Genomic DNA, 18,203 nt, shown 5'->3' with positions numbered 1-18,203 from the left:
AACCATCCACTAATCATTGTGAAGGATCGATAATTTTGGTTTTTTTTTTTTTTTTTCTTCAGTGAACTTATCTTTTTCCTTGTACATAATGCGAATCCCGGCCATAATGGAACATAGTGTGAATGTCACGCAAAAAATCGAAAATCCAAAAAGATAAGGTCATTGTCGACTTCCATCACCATCAGACTAGGCTGTTACAATGCCCAGTTCTAATCCATATACATATAAGTTATCTATAATTGGTGGTCCAAGCTTTTAAGTTTCCAAAAGCAAATACATTACCACACAAAATAAATAAATAAATAAATACAAAGTTATATCCATTGGCGTTTTGCTCAGCTGGTGTATATGTCCCTACACATCCTGCATAAGGTTACACATCCTGCATAAGGTCTTTGCCTTCTGAGTTTCAACCATCAATTATCTCTTGAATATTTTTACAGCCACCCAAAAAACAAAAAGATAAATTATATAAATAGTCCCTATAATTTACACGATGTGTCAATTTGGTCTATATAGTTTCAATTTGCTCAAATTTATAGCTTAATGTAATGGATTGTGTCGTTTTAATCCAATAAATAATGGTTGTTAAATTAATTTAACGGAAGGTCAAACAATGTATCAGTTTGGTCCATATACTTTACACGATGTGTCAATTTGGTCTCTATAGTTTCAATTTTCTCCATTTTAACAGGGACTAAATTGATACATTGTGAAAAATACAGGGATCAAATTGATACATTGTTTGACTTTTCGTTAAATTAACTTAACAACTGTTATTTATTGGACTAAAATGACACAATCCGCTAAATTAAGGGGCAAAATCGAGCAAATTGAACTTATAGGGACCAAATTGACACATCGTGCAAACTATTTGCATAATTTTCCCAAAACAAAAACAAAAAAATCTGTTTGATTTTTCCATTTTTAAGAACAATTGTCGAGTTTTCAATATGTATTTTTTAATTTTTAGAGATTGAATAGTGTACACACCATCGGTAATATTGGCTTGACCATTTAGGCAAGTTAGACACTCACTTAAGCCCAACACAAAAAAGGACTGTGGTTTTGCTAGTGTCCAGCTAGGTACGATCACTTCCGATTGATTACATGTTTCACTAATAACTTGTCACGTGTATTTAACAGTTACATAAACAATAAACTAAAATGAAACGGTGAGTTTCCCTGTTATATTTTCCCATGTGGGACCATCATCTTCTTTACGGATGTAATCTATAAAATGCGTGAAATGAATATATTTAAATTGTAGATTTTATATTTAAAAACTTGATTAATTCTATTTAAGATAAATGTACGAAATAAAATAATCTTAAATCCATCCTTCTATTCAGAATAAATAAATAAAAAATCCATGCTTCTATAAAAATATAACTTCCACATATATACACGTAATGTAAAATTCCATGGTACGTACCCTTCTGCTATATCCACCTTGTTACATTTTTTTTTATTATAATAAATATGGTGTATTTTTATGATAAATATTATGTATTTTTCTAGTAGGAGTTACAAAAATTTGTGATTAAGAAATAAAATTACGTATTTTATGGTAGTGTATGTATTTTTGTGGTATTGTTATCCATTTTACAGTTTGAAAATGTTTGGATGAAAAATATGTAATATTATCACAGTAATACTTAACATTACCACAAAATATGTAACTTCATTTCACTATTATAAAAATGCTTAAAGATCACGCTTAAGAAAATTAAAACATGACACTTTTAATGAAAGTGTGATTAAAAAAATCAAATTAATATTTTAATCACACCTAATTTAATTAAGTGTGATGATATTTATTTTTATATCACTTTTCAATTAAATATAATTATATCTTCCTTTTTTTTTAATCACACTTTTTAATTAAAGTGATTATATATTTTTTAAATTTGTTAAACAAATCAGAAAAATACTACTCTTTTTTTTTTTTTTTTTTTTTTTTTTTTTTTTTAACTGCTTGCAGCAGCCCACCACTACACTAAACAAATCATTTTTATCTTTTGAAATTCCAAACCAAATAACCTCTCTCTTTTTGGGTGAATACCAAACCTATCTCTCAATCCTCTGTCTCTCGTTCTCTCCAAACCCTAACACTAGTCTTCTGTATATTCTTGGATCGGCCGGCACTGTCTCCATTCTTCGACCGGCGGAGAGTGACGAGTAGCGAGAATGGAGGCGATCGGCTAGCGGCGGCAATGGCAGCAATCGGCGAGCGGTGGCGACAATTGAGGTATATTTTTCTCTTCTCTTTTCTTCTTCTCTTTGTATTCTTCATAGAAACACTTTTGTGCTTTTGATTATTGCTTATGGTCATTGAGATTTTCCGAGTCAAAGTTGCCATTGCACATATGTATTCCTCTGAATGTTTTATACTATACAAGGTCTACGACATAAGAACATTATTATGAAAACAAAAAGTCGTATAGTTTTTAAAAAAACTTGTACCTTCTCATTGTTTCTGCTTTGAATATCTCATGTTTGCATCGGATACATAGACTGCTTCCATGTTTTGGTGCCTTTCAAATTTATTTATTTATTTATTATTATTTTTAATGAAAATAAAATTCCCCTCTTAAGTTTTTCTGATGTACAAACATTCACTAGTCTAATGTAATAAAAATTGTTGACTAACTCGTGTGTAATTTATGTTTATGAACAAAATAGAAATATTATGGAAAGGATACTAAGCGGTGAGTGCTTTATCCTCAGCAACTAACTCACTCTGTTCTTGTTTTTCCTGCTGGTAAATTATCAATATGAAGGAAATTGAGGCCTAGTTTGGGAAGATTGAAAAAAGACAAAAAGTCAAAAAGTCACTATCCTATTTAAGTCATATCATCTTATTTAAGTCACATCACCTCTCTAATACATCACTTCAAACCTAACCCAAACCCAACTCATATTTCATAAAAAGTCAAAAAGTGCACTTATTTAATCTTCCCAAACTAGGCCTCAGAGTCTTATTTGTTTATATAAATTTTACTTTTTTGGTCCATTGAACATATAGTTATGCAAGTCATCAAAATCTAGGTCTAAAAATTGGCCTATTGTGACGAAAAAGGAGGAAGGCACTATTTATGAGAAAGGCTGTAAAAATAGCAAAATTTTACAGCGGCAAGCTATTACGTACATAATCCCTTAGGGAAGACACAACCCTTTAGCCCAAGGATAATGGTATTACCCATTTATTAAATGGGGAATCTGGTCAATGACCTTGCAAAGAAAAGGAAACTAGTGAGTCAAGTGAGAGAAACTGTGATGCCCTTTGAAGACACTGCCAATTAACATGACCATATTCCACTGATTTTTTTTGTTACGAAGTTGAAAGAGACTAAGAGTCATGTCCTTTGCTTTGTCAAGTCCACAAAGAAGAGAGCTTATATCCTCCCTTGAAGAAGCAAGAAACAACATGCATTCATAATTTTGCATAATTTATGAATTCCAAGTTGCTCATGATGACTTAAAGGAAAAATCAAATAATATCTGGTTAAGGGATATCCAAGAAAGAACAAATCTCATTGTTGTTCGGATAGAAATATTAACACCTTTTCAAGCACAATGACCAGAAAAACTGGGACTATTTGAATTCAGTGGAGATGAAAGCTCAAAAGTAGATAGTTGTGGAACTTTAGTGGATAATTACACAGGGGACTTGTAAATGTCATGAAAAAATGTTTTGTCCTCCCTTTATTGTCAAACTTACCAAATAACCAACTAGTAGCCAAAAAAAGATTTATGCTTATGTCTGTAAAATAAATTGTGACCCTTTCAAATATTTGACCATATGCTTTTACTTCCTAGCAATCCTTATGCCAAATATATTCTTGTGTGTTTCCATTTTCAGTCTGTAATGGGGTAAGAAGATTTTCTCATTTTATATTGATAGCTATTTTTGTTTGGGTGCCAAGAAATGTAGGAAAAATCAATCAAACTATAAAAATTTTGAGTATTGGTGTTTCATTATATGGGTTTAGTTAAAATGAGCCTCCCTTTGGTTTTTGGGGTTAGTTTAGTTTGATTTTGGGGGAAAATCAAAGAAATAGCAAACAAAAGATTTAGGTTGAGTTCATATATATATTTTTTTAACCAATTACAAAGATAATGGGTAATGTGCTACTTGTGGTTAATGTTTTTGCTTGACCTATGGCTCACACGAAACTCAATACTAAGGATATGATTGAAAGAAAAAGGCCAAATTGCTATCTTCTTCCACAGAAATGTCGTATTTGTATATGGGATGAAAAGAGTATTGATATAGCGTTTCTAGTTTAGACCTAACCCGTTGTATGTTTTGGATCCGGGTTTTGTTGTCTTATGTAGTTGTTCATGTCATGTTTCCCCTTATCTTTCTTTGAGTTTGGCTTTTGGGACATATTGTGTATGTTTGGAACAGGTTGGTACCTTTTTTTTTTTAAGTTGTTGATACCCAGAATTTTGTTCATACGCTCGAGTGACACTTCTTGTACTCAAGCGGTCCTTATGAACCTCCAGTACTTTTGCAAGTCTGCAAAAATATTGGAAGTGTGTATTCTTCGCTCGAGTGACAATTCTTGTGCTCGAGCGACGGTCTTCTATCTGTAAAACTACGGGGAGTTTGTATTTTGCGCTTGAGCGAAGCTTCTTGCGCTCGAGCGATAAAACTTATTGTGTCTGATCGCTCGAGCGATAAATCTTGCACTTGAGCGAACTGTGTGTATATCAGTTCATAAACAGCGTTGTTTGAGTCTCTCTCTCTCTCTCTCTCTCTAAATATTGCAAAACCCTATTCTCTCTCTCTCTCTCTCTAAAACTCATATCTTTTACTCAAATATATCTAGATCCGTTGATCTTCTCATCCTTGTTCCTTTTTTAAAAAGATAGAGCTTGACGAAGGCTTCATTTTAATCAGAGCAAAGTTGATTTTCAGCGTCTTCGAGTTTTCTACTCTCTCTCTCTCGTCTTCTAAACTCGAGGTAGCGATGTCTCCATTCTTTTTATGAGTTTTAATTTAGTTATTTGTTATTTTTAAACAATATTGGGATTTTGGAAGATTTGGAACAAATCTAGGGTTTTGGGAAAAAAAAAAAAAATTCAAAAGAGGGGTTTTCAAATGGATCCTTGAAAATGACTAAGATGTTGGTAAAAATACTGAGTTGGGAAGAAATTGTTGATTTTGATACTTGGAGTTGATTTTGGAAAGAAAAGGAATTTTGCCCTATATGTCTTAAATATTGGTTTTGTATAAATAATGAAATTGATGTTGAAATTGTGAAATTGGATTGATATTGATGAGGATGGTAGAGTTGGATATGTATTATCACTCACCTCTTGAAATTTGGAAAGTGTATCTTTATTGAGAATTGTATATCTGTTTAAAAATATCTGTTTTGGGCTATCGGTAGAGGATAGTTATGATTGTTGTAGAAATTGCATGAGAATTAGGAGAATTGAAACTATTTTTCTCACTCACTTGCATCGGTCATTATTTCATATTTATACATTGCAAATGTATATTGTTTTGAGAAAAGGTTTGTTGTTACATCAAATAAGTTGACCTATGTGTCTAGGGTGAAAGTTACGAAAATTGCGCGTATACATGGGTGCCGATCCCGCTGACAAAATTTTTGTGAATTGGCAATAGTAATGCTTTTATAGCCTACGTTTACATGGGTTCTGGTTTACGGTTTCCTTATAACGGAATTTCAGGAAAATGTTGTATTGTTTTGAAATTTCTAGAGCATAATTCACTGCCCTATCTTTTATTCCAAAGGAAGTGGTTTATGATATTATTATGGCATTGGATAGTTTCGAAAAGAGATATAAAATGTTTTGGCACGAGCATTACATATACATTCACCTTATAGCTTTGTTAAGATTCATATACTGTGTTAGATTATTTCTACTGGGCTTTAGCTAACCCTATGTGGAAAAAACATTTTATGTGCTGATGATATGCTTCCGTCAATGCAATAGCTTGGGAGGACTTGGAGCGAGAGCTACTTTTGTGTATTGATTGTATTTATTTTTGTATAAGCCGAGGACTTTAACTGTATTGGACTTAAGTCCACCCTTGTTGTAACCAAGTATCGTCTTGGAAAGATGTAAGCCTTTAAGGTATTTCTTATTTGTTTTACTTTCATCTTGTCTCTTTAGTATATCACTCTTTTGTAAAGCTTAATTGCAAATCTAAGAAAGATAATCACTTTATCACGGCTATCACATATTTTGATGTTGTGGATGGTTTATAGTAATTATTTTGGGGCGTTACAATTGACGACCTATTTTTGCATTGTCATCTGACTTTGGTCTTATAGTGGAGATTATTTTATTTGGTGGAGGTTGATTGGGTCATCCCTCCTTTTGCTCACCTGCTTGTCATTGACTTTTGGGGATTTGGTTTTAGTAGGAAGGCCTCTTGCTTTTTGAAGATGTGTAGTTTTTGTGGTGTTGTATTCTATGGTTAGAAAGAAATGGAAGAATTGAGGATAAATTAGAAGATATTTAGGGTTTGTGGGATAAAATTTTTTATTTGGCATTTGTTTTGGTTTTGGTGTCTCCTCTATGGTGATTCCGTTGTTTTGAGTAGTAGAGATTGGAGTGTGGTGTGTGATATGTAATTTTCTTTTCATGTTTGATGGACTTCTTGTCCACCATTGAACTCATTGTACCTCATTTTGCTCTTTTTTTATTTTTTAATAATATTTTTGTTGCTTATAAGAAAGAAGAAATGGGTGAAGCAGAAGAAATGTTGTTCTTATTTAGCTAAAAGCAATATGATATACAAAATTGTTATGCGATGTAAACTTTGTTCTTTTGATTTGTTTCTTAGTGGCATATTGATGTTTCCATTGCATTGCTGTCACTTACACAGTGGAACATGAGAGATTGGTTGAAGCATACTCTGTTGTAAACCAAAAACTGCAGCATTCTTTTTCTGAACAGACTAATTTGGGGAGGACCATCAGGAATTGAAGGTTTGTGATGTTATCACGGTCAAGGGTATTGTTCTTTCGTTTAAGCATTCCCCACGGCTTAGACTTGCACACAAGCACTGCTTGGGCTTATATCGTTTCTAATGCCATGTGATATATTTTTCTTTTTTCTTTTTATGCTTTGGATAGGTTGCAATGTGCAAAAGGTTATATGAAAAGGAATGTAAACTTCATTATCCTTACCCCCGCACTGCGGAAATTGCTCCAGGTTCTCTCTGTACAATTTTTGTAGTATGGTTTTCCTGTCTAATTGATTTAATTATACTAATTTTTAGCCAGGCCAATATTCATTGTTAATTGAGATATTAAACCCATCTTCTTTTACTGAGTAAGTGCTTGTCTGACTAAATATGCAATTGGTAATAAAGAAGATTCTCATTGATATAAATTTTTGCTAGTGCATGCTTTGCTAAGTTAATATTGATAGATGTTGCAATTGTGTGTGTGCCATTTCATGTCTGTTTTTTGTTTCCTAAGATTCTTTGCCATATGTGCAGTAAAGCCAGAAATAGGTAGACAAGTAACATTTGACAAACACAGATAAATGACCCCTGGAGCACCACCACAGCACCAAAAAAAAAAAAAAAAAAAACAAAACAAAACAAAAATAAAAAAGAAGAAAAAAACAGAAGGAAATAAGTACCCACATCACCCACTTTTTACCTTTTCTCATTTTTGATTAGGTTGAGACCCCTTATATTTGACTCTAGTGTCTAATCAGTATTGTCAGCAGTAAGAAAACTAAACTTGTTTATTAATTGTGTTTTTTTTAATATACTAACAGCTTCACAGCATGTTGATTGGTTTGGAACCTCTGAACCCTAACTGCTTATTTTCTTTTCTTCTCTTCTCTTTGATTTCTATGTTCTATTCATGCGGCGTTAACAAGTTGGTTTTCTCTTCCTCTCTCCCTCTTTTGTTCTCTTCCCATCTTCTCTTCTTCTCAAAGGGATGAATTTTCTTCATTGTTTTAGAGGACTTTTTATTTGTCATTAAATTTTTTGTCTTCGTATAAAAACTGATTTGGAATTTGTGATGAAAAAATTTGTTGGCTATTGTTTGTAAAAAATCACGTGCTTTTAGATTAGATTATGAAATCCTAAAAAATTTGTTTGTTTTGTAAGACTAGAATAGTTTCTACAAATAGTAAGTTTATTCATATGCTTCTAGAAGTCTTAGAATTAATTTGTGTTTTTATTTTTCAGGTCAAAAATTGCTTGGAGAGATGCAAAATATGGTCAAAGAATTCACGAACTTTGTGCTTCAAGTTCTTTTATTTTTTAATATATGTAATCACAGTGAAAAACTTTTTATTAATTTCTTTGTATATACTTTTGAGCATTCAACTTTCATTTATGAAATATATGATGTTATTCCATTCAATATGTGGTTGTGATTCAAATGATAGTATATAGCGTGTATTACATCTTCAAATGTGCGTACAAATATAATATTGATTATTCTTCAAATATGTCGATTTTTTTTTTTTTTTTAATTATCACACATTAATTGTGATGAGAAATGCATATAACGTGTAATCTTATCTCATTATTAATCATATGTTTTATTAGATATTAATCACATTTAAAATCTGTGATCTAAATATTTATTATCATAGGTACACAAAATCTATGACAAACCTTTCAACGGTTGCTGGTGCATTGCAAAACCCAAAGGTCATTACACATACACCCTAAACTGTACCAAATTCTTTAGAATAATGGTAAGTCTAGGTATTGATTCACAGGGACAAATATGAAATTAAACTAATTTAATTGTTAAATTTTTAAATTAATTTTGATCGAAGAAATGATTGATTTATAAACTAATCTAATAATAAATAAAATAAACTAAGAGATTAAACTATTAATTAAGAATGAAATTAGGATTACTGATTGTTAGAAAAACCTATGGTAATGAATTTACGACTAGTTATATAAATAAGGTTTCAATTTGAAAATTAATTATGTTACGGTTCGAATCAAATAATACTTTGCAACTACAAGCTTGAAGCGTTGATCAAGAGAATTAACACATTCAATGTATAGGCACGAACCATCTCAAATAGTACGAGTCGTTCGCTCTAAACTAGGGTAGCTACACGACTCGTCCCTCGTAGTATGACTCATCTCATACCTTGAACATGAAAGAAAAGAAAATCATTGCATGGAAAATATTCAACAATCACAGAAAACAGAATACTTGAAGAAATAATGAAAAATATATTTCAAAACTTATTGAATACCATAGACCTGTTCAAACCATTATATAAAAGAAAACCAAAATAAAAAATCCTATTTTCTTGGCTAGGGTTTCATCAAAACTCTAGAAATAGAAGCCTAGCCACTCATGGAGGAGTGGGAAGAGATAGAAGAAGCAGAAACTCCCATGAAAATTGATTTTCAAGCTTGAGAATCCCCTTTTTCCAAACCTTAGCCCTTTCTCTCTTTTGGAATTTTTTAGAACCCTAATCTAGCCTCTTTTTCTTTGGTCATTTTATACCTTTGCAATTTTCCCCACATTCAAAACATTAGGCATGCTTCCCGAGGTACAACCGCATGTATGGGAAATTCCACAGCGCGGCGAGAGTTTCGCACGTGCGGAAATGGGCCTCTGCACGTGTGATTTCCTTAGGCTTTGTTTGGCTACGATAGATGGGCTGTACGTGCGGGAACGGTTCTCCGTACGTGTGGGAAGCATTTTTCTCTAAAACTTCTGCATTTTATGCTCCCACTGTATCCAACTTGATTGACATTAAACAAACATAAAATATATAATTTGACAGGCAAGTAAAGTTAAGAGATCCTAGTTATCGGTCTTAGTTCTGTACAATTCGGCCTCAGTCAACATGTACACCTGAAAAATATTTTCAACCACGTAGGGTGAGCATAAACCCCAGTAGAGAATATTTCAAAAACTAAATATGCTCCACAAGCATAAATGATCATGATGCAATACATATATACAATATGCCCAAATGAATTTTCAAATCTATTTGATTTCTTAAGAAAAATCATTTCTTTCCAATTACCAAAACACGTTTAATCAAAACGTTTTCCGAGTTCAAAACATCTGTTTGATATAAAATTGCTTTCCAAAAACCAATCCAGGTATCTCAATACCAACCAGCAAATACATTGCTAAATCAAATGCGAATACATCGCTAAACAACATCAAATACATTGCTAAAACATTTTTCAAAACATCCTTTCAAGCCAAAACAATAATAAATAAAATAGGTAAATCTCCAAGGCAAGTGTTCTACGAGTAACTATATAAGTCACAAGGTCATTTTTATCGGTGCTAACCGAAAGACTCGACACCTACCGCACTGGTTTAGGTCTTTCACCATGGACACACATACCAACTTAATTCTGCTTTAACACCCCCTCATAGCTTTATCACTTTATTTACCTTTTTTCAATAGCATAATACGTATGATTCAAAATATTGTTTTCCAAACAATGTAAATGTTCCAAAACATAATATGAGAATTTCCAAAACCCCTTTCCAAACATACGGTTTTAAATTCTCAAAAAAATAAAAAAAAATAAAAAAAATCCATTACATGCTCCATAATATGAATGATTTCAATTTGCCTAATCCACATGCAATTTCTAACACACGACAATGTTATCCTCCATCGATAACCAAAACAGCTATCTCTAATGCAATAATTATTAGATAACAATACAGATATACTTTTCCAAAAGAATAACAACACTCATTTTCAAAATCCCACAACCGGTTCCTTTCCATCTCTTTCCAACCAAACCATTTACCAAAATATCAATCAAACTCCCAAAACAATATCATTTAGGGTTTTTCAATAAATTGGAGCTTCTCCACTTTTAGAAATCCATATGCAATTTTGATTATCGAAAATAACTGTAGTAACAAAATTATAGCCCAACGACCACCAACTTCAAAACTCTCAAGCCCAAAATAACATTTCAAAATCAACCAAATGACTACCAAATATAAATAACAAAATATGCCACAAATACACTACTGAACTTATATTGAGTTTAGGAAATAGACCCTGCCTTTTGAAGGGAAGAGGAGAACTTGGAAAAACTCAAAGTCGATGGAACTACGAAACTCTTAGATCAAAAGAAAGCCTTTGATGAGATCTACAACTTTTCTTAAAGGACCAATGTAAAAAGATGTCTTTAACCAGGTTGATCTAGAGATATGTGTAAGAAAAGTTGAGTTTCTAAGAGAGAGAGAGAGAGAGTGTGTGTGTTTGGGGTCTATTTATAATAGTAGAATAATAGCCCTAAAGTTAAAGAAAAGAATAAGTAAAAACCCCTAAAAAGTAGGGCCCAAAGCCGAACTAAAAATTTGGAAATAACTCATAGGGGTCAACCCTCAAGACAGTGGTGTCGACCCTCAAGAAGAAAATGCTGAGACACTAATGTGTGCAATAGATAAGGGTCGACCTTGGGAACTCGTGGTGTCGATCCTATAAACCAATAACAGCACCTAGAACATAGCAGCAACAAACAAGGGTCGATCCCAGAGCTTGTGGTGTCGACTCCAAAAAACAGTAAAAACACCAAGAGTAAGGCAACAAGGCAGTGTCAACCCCCAAGAAGACTAGTGTCGACACCAAAACAAATTTTCCAAGTTCTCAAAGAACTTTTCAACGGAAACAAGTACGAACGAACAATCCTAACATGTCTAAATCGAATTGTACTCCTTCAAAACCAAAATACAACAATTCCAAAGACTCCCAAAATGAAAATAAAGGAATTAAATACACCTTCCAAAAGCTTAAAGGATACAAGTGTTACAACCTCCCCACCTTAGAAAATTTCGTCCCCGAAATTGAAGAAACGCCAAAACCAAAAAGTCCACCTAACGGTACTGGTGAACACGACATCACCTCACACTTAGATCCATTTTGGGATAAGTTCCTGGATCTCGATCCAACTCCTCGGGGTCCCAAAGACACCTGAACACCAAGAATGATAAGAAAACCTCACAGATGACTCTTCGATCCACATGACTCCGTTGTCTATAAGACAAGAAACAACAACCACCACAAGAAGAAGAAGAAGAAGAAAAAGAAGAGCTCCTCGGATTCAAAGGCTTTATCCACGCCTCAACCACCGACAATACCCAAATTGCTACCGAGTGCTCAATGCTTGGACACGGAGAATAAGAAAGCTAGTCGCACAGAAAGCTCTTAATTAACTCTCTCGTAGCACGAGAACATAAAACAAAACACGATTAACCTAACAACGTTACGACACACCAATGCTCAACAATTCTATGTCTTTGCAAAAATAACATACAACATATAACTAGCAACTCAAGTTAGGTCAAAACACAACTTTCCAATACAAGATATAAGGTATCCCATTTACGTTATTAAAAAAAAAAAAAAAAAACCTTATTTTCTCCATTTGTTTCAAAACACTTTGCTTTCCCAAAAGATGTTCAAACTCGCACCATCACAACCCAAATACCTTTTTAACTGTCCACAACAAAACTCAGGGATTTTCAATTTGTTTTTTCGAAACCACAAGTATTACTCATAACACCAAAATCAGTTTCATTTTCAAAATGTTATTATTATTATTATTATTATTATTATTATTATTATTATTATTTGAGAGGGTAATTTATGCATAAATTGGGCCGAGCTAAGTAAGTCCGTTGGAATGAACCGACATAGATATAGTCTTGGGCCGAGCCACGGACTGAGGTAATTATCTCAGTAGCCTTGGTCCTTGGTCGCATTGGTTTGGTCAAAGGTGGGCTATCAGTGGCCTGGTCTAGCGGTCGTAGACCGAGGTATCTGTGGAAATCGGACCGAGCTAAAAGATAGCTCGGCAGGAGGTCATTCCAAAGACTAGGTTGACTAAATTGACTTAATTAGCACCGTGCTGTGTAAGCACGGTTATGTCTTGTGCTAGCCAGAGTAAGAGTTGCAACTATCTCACTTAGACAAGCAGTGAGTAAGAAGTTATCAGAATATGCATTATCCTTGGGAATGTAATTCCTAGGAGGACTCTGCTAAGGAGAGTAGAGTCCTACTAGGATTGTGCAAACCATCTCACATGGTTGGTAGTGAGTAGGGTGTGTGATTCCTAGGAGGACTCTTATAAGAAGAGTTGGAATCCTACTAGGATTGGGCCAGACAGAATCTATAAAAGCTCATAGCAGGACTTATGTACAGGTATCTCAATTCTTACTCTAGAATACACAGCGCTTTTGTGTCTATTGTCTATTTGTTGACTTAGGCATCGGAGGGGTTTCCGACACACACTTGCTGGTTAGCTCACGTTTGTGTTTTCAGGTGGCAAAGCAATGTTGTTTGGAGGAGTGCAAACTTGATCGACAGGATTATACGAGAAGATTATTTCACGCTTGTACAATTGGCGCAGTTTGTGGGAATTGCAATCACAAAGAATGAACCTTTTGATTAAGTTTTCTTTCAACGGATTTCAATGGCGCACAATGAAGACTTGCCACACTCTGCCATTGGTAGGCAAACCCCGGAGGGGGGCGGAAGGTGCGAAGGGTTACCTTTTATCCCGCCTATGGCAAAGTTAGATCCCCAGCGACGGAAGCCGCGGAGGGATACCCGTGTGTAGACACCCCATTTTTGACCGTCCTCAAGACTTGGACGTTATCGTTTGAACACTCGATGATCATCCATGTTCGTGTTCGTCTTGAGTTCTCAGAGGCTTCGGTCGCGTGCCTTGCCTCAAGACCTCTCGACTTGTTTGTTTTGTGCTTGGTTGTGTGCCAAACACTTGTGTTTTTGCTTCTGAGGGCAGGGAATGGCTTGTTGGCCATCCCCACACCTCACCGGCCTTGGCTTGAGGCCACCGGCCTTGTTTTCTTGCTACCGGCCAAATATTTTGGTCGGCCGGCCATTTTTGTTGGTCAATTGGCCATATTTTCTAGTCAACCCCTTTCCATCTGCTTTTGGCAGATATTTTATGCCAGCTATCATAGCTGGCATCCACAATACACTCCCTCCATACACGTGTATGGAAGGATTTGCTCCCTTGTGTTAGCTTCTCCAAGAAGCTTAAGAATTGAATTCCTATAAAAGGAGGGCCTCCCCTCCCTTTCCAGAGGTTGAACAACCTGTGATATATGATATATATCACTCTTTCTCTATATCTCCCTCTCTCTCTATATTTGTGTGTGTAATAGTGTTCAAAAGGGGTTTTTGTTCTTAGTTTTGCACTAAGACACCTAGTGTTGCACTATACTTTGGTTGCTGAGATTTTAAGGGGTTGATTTCAGAGTTTTGAGTTGGTTTTTGATCAAAAAAAGGTGCTGGAGTTGGTGTTCTTGAAGTGTTCTTCAAGGGTGAGAACTTACCTTTTTATTCCCCATTTTTGCTTAAGGTTTTAGACCTATTTTCATATTGTTTCGAGCTTAGTGTATAACTGATAAAAGTTCTATATTTTCATGCTTGTTATAGTTGCTTGAGGTCATTTTGGTGTTAGGGGTTGTCTACCCCCTCTTAAGCCTTGTTTGACCCCTTTTGTGCCTTCCTCTTTGGGCCTTGGAACCCTTCGTGTATTGACCTTCTCACCACTGAAATCTAGAGGATTTTCAGTGGTGGAGAAGTGGTTTTGAGGTCTTGTATAGGGGAGGGACACCCCTCTCCCCTTGTGACACATTTGCTTGCATTTAGGGCTCATAAAGGTAGCATGTTTGCATAGCTTTATTTGGCTCCATTTCAGAGGGTATTTGGTGTTAGTCTATCATGTTAGACCTTTGTTTCATGTTGGTTCGATGGCCTATTGTTTGCATCATGCACTTGCTTTGTAATCCCCTATATTGTCATAACATATATCATGCATTTAGACCATCATACTTGCATGTTTTAGCTTGACTTCATGAAGCTCTTATCCATGTTTTGACATGTTTAAGCTTTGTTTGGTGTTGATTGGTCATGTTTGCCATGTTTCATGTAGCCACCATGTATCCTAACTTGTTAGCTTTGAGTGTGTGAGTCATGAGCATGTTTTATTTGGGTTATTTCAGTGATTTGGAATCATTTATCATGCTATTTCAGTCCATGCTCCATGCTTGTATGCTTGCATTTACCATCCTTTCAAAGCTTTGAAGAGTTGTTCTTTTGTGCTTTAAAATAGGTCATTGTGCATGCCTCTTTGTTTAAGTCCTTGGGCTGCCATATCAGTGGGTTTTGGAGCTCCTTTTGGCATATTGTAGCTCTATTTTTCTTTGAATAATCCATGCCATGTGTGGTTAAGGTAGTTGTAGTGGAGTGCCCTCTTTGTGGCTTTGAATGTCCCTCATTTTTGCACCCATTTCCTAGCATGTTTTGGCCTCATCTCGTGCATGTTCTAGCTTTATTTTGGCCTGCCATGGGATTGTTTTGGGTTACCTTGGTCCTTTGGGACTTGGTTGATATGGCCATGGTTCAAGTCCTTTGGCTAGCTTTGAGCTTTAAGTCCATTAGCATGCCATGCTTGTCTTGTTTAGTTGATTTGACATCACTCTTAACATGATTTCAGAGCTTATTGCATTATCATATTCTCATGTTTATCACATCTCACTCATATTTGAGGATTGTGCATTGTTGCATAGTTTATGGATCAATGTGTGAACATGCGTGATTTGCCCTTTCGGCACCTTAATTCATCACTTTGGCTACTGTTTTGGACATGGCTGAGGTTTTCCCACTTTGGTCTAAGTCCATCTTTGTATATAGCCGCATGCTTAACATAGTACATCTTGTTGCATACTTGCTAGTTTACCTTTTGCCACATGCTTGTGTAGGTTGCTTTGCATTTGGCATGCTCGCTACTTTAGCCTTCGTGTGCATACTTGAGCCATGTTGCATTTGGCATGTTCATGTTACATTGCATTACTTTGAGTTGGCATGCTCATATTGCATTGTTTGCATGCATTGCACTACATTTGGCATACTTGCATGCATTGCATTGTGCTTGGTTTGGGGGTGTCAAACCAAACATGAGGAATGAGGGATGTTTGTACTTGAAGTGACGAAACGTACCTCAATCCTCGGCCGCCGACACTCTTGATTCAACATGATAGAGTGTGTAGCATTCATTTGTTTTGTTGTATTCATTCATATTGATTTGCACACTTGACATCTTTGGCCATCATGCGTCAAAATGCGCGATTGGTGGCCCGAGGGTCGAAAGCCATACTCCCTTGAGTTCATAGCATGATAGGGCGGGTGGTCGTGCATACATTTGGCTTGCAAATTCCATGCCATGCACTGTCTGTTCTTTGTTGCAGCAAAACCAGTGTTTTGTAGGAAGAAATGGCCGGTCGGCAACTTTCAGTGCCAGCCGACTACCAATATCCAGCCGGTGATTCCATTTTTGGTCGATGACCATATTTCTATAGCCGGTGGTGTTTTCTCTTGGCCGGTGGCATTCCAAAGTACTCAGGGAGTGGTTCAGAAAGCAACCTTAGGATTTTCACAATTCTCAGAGGTGCAGAACAGTGCAAACGGAGGCAACAGAGGCATGGTAATGGGTTTCCGAGCAAGGCGAATCGAGCATGCATCATCCAATCATTTCGAGGCGGAGCTGCGGCGGCCTCTTTAATTTTATACTTAGATTGTTTTGTAATTAATTTATTAATTAATTAAGGGCTTTGTAATATTTAATTAGCTAGGGTAGTTGGTTAATCATTCGGTCTGTATTATTTATTCGGACCCTCTGTCGAGAGGGCGAATTTGTAATAAGTGTGCGTGCGTGTGTGAATGTCTTCCAACCCCACGTCTTTCTCCCTTTTATTTACTAGCTTTTGATAGTTAGTTTAGGGCATGTTTCAATTAGCATACTTATGCTCGCATGTTTGCATCATTCATCTGTATTGCATGCACCGGGCTCGGCGCATCATGCTAACTGCATAGTATTTTAATTCCAACTTGAATACGTGTATCGAGTTGTCGCATTCCACATGCCATTCTTAGCTTGGCCGAGCCTATTCTAGTTGCATTTTGCATGCGTTGCATTACCCATCTTAACATAGCCAGGATCATGCATTGATTACTAACATGTTCCTTGTTTTGGCTCGGAGTACACTGTGAGTGTTTATGCTTTAGCATCTTGCATGTGTGTAAGTGTTAACATAACAGCATGCTTGCCATGAGGCTAATTGCTTATGTGATATAGCTGCCTGAATGCCTGTGAGTGAAGGTTGGATTACTTGAATTGGAACAATTCATCAAATCCGTATTTTAGCCTATTTACGAGTAGCAAACTTCGAACCATTTCCAAACAAACGGATATGCGATGCTTTGTTCCAAATTAGGTAATCTAGTCTATACTTATGTGTTGTGCGCATCACATAGTAATTCTAGCTAATTAACCCGAATAAGAACACTTATGTTTTCAAAACTCGATATCATGCTTAGTATAGGCCGATCTTCGGATTGGGCGAGCGGGGGTGCTCATAGATGACCTTCCCTAATCGTACCCAAGTTCCCGAGCCGAGGTAACTTTGGTGATGATGGACACGTGGCCTTAGGCACGAGTCAGGGTTTCCTAAATTCCCCTAAAATAAAATATTTAGGTGGCGACTCTGTATCTGGCAAAGCAGTGCTTGTTTGGCACTTTTTTCTTAAAAATCAGTTTTCCAAAACGATTTGTCAGATTTGGACTCTTTGGTGATTTATCAATCTCACATCGCACATTGTGGGATCAGATTAAGAACCGTGACATTTGAAACTGAACTGTAGAAAAGCATAAAGCCCGTGGGCGCGTCCACACCGTGAAAGATGGGGCCCCAGTCCTCGTCGTTTCCAAAGCCCTGAAAGGCAGAGGCGAAGGTTGGATCCTCAAGTTCTAGAAGATCGGGTAAGGGAGTAAGACAAATTGATACAAAGGATGGCGGCAGACATGGAGACTATGAAACGCCAGATAAAGGGCAAAGGGGCGGCGAAAGAAGAGGTGGGCAAGAGCAGGGAGCACCCTCGCCACTCAGAAGATCGTGATAGACAAGTCACACCATCACAAGCTAAAAGTAGAAGCCTTAGGTCAGGTAATACACAATCGAGGACTTCCAGGACTTGTTACTCCAAGTTTAAGAGAATGAAAAAATTTACACAGAAAGAAGCAGCTATCGGCCCACACATTTACACCAAACAGCATCTAGGCACACAAAGTTGCCTAGGTCGGCGGACTTGCAGACAGTGCTTGAAGAAAAGGCTCAAAGGAGAGAAGACACTCAGGC

At 36.0% G+C, this 18,203-nt stretch overlaps 1 long non-coding RNA gene across 1 annotated transcript; it reads left to right on the top strand.

Annotated features, from left to right (window-relative positions):
* Positions 1-1,993: 1,993 nt before the first annotated feature.
* Positions 1,994-8,375, top strand: LOC114269463 (uncharacterized). Its single transcript, XR_003631608.2, has 4 exons — positions 1,994-2,251; positions 6,872-6,974; positions 7,122-7,200; positions 8,198-8,375. It is a non-coding gene; the product is annotated as an uncharacterized LOC114269463 (long non-coding RNA).
* The last annotated feature ends 9,828 nt before the right edge of the window (positions 8,376-18,203 follow it).

The sequence above is a fragment of the Camellia sinensis genome, chromosome 6, assembly GCF_055761805.1.
Source record: "Camellia sinensis isolate YWXY chromosome 6, ASM5576180v1, whole genome shotgun sequence".
Taxonomy (NCBI): Eukaryota; Viridiplantae; Streptophyta; class Magnoliopsida; order Ericales; family Theaceae; genus Camellia; species Camellia sinensis.
The sequence above is the reverse complement of the archived record's forward strand: the minus strand, read 5'-3'. Positions and strand labels throughout refer to the sequence as shown.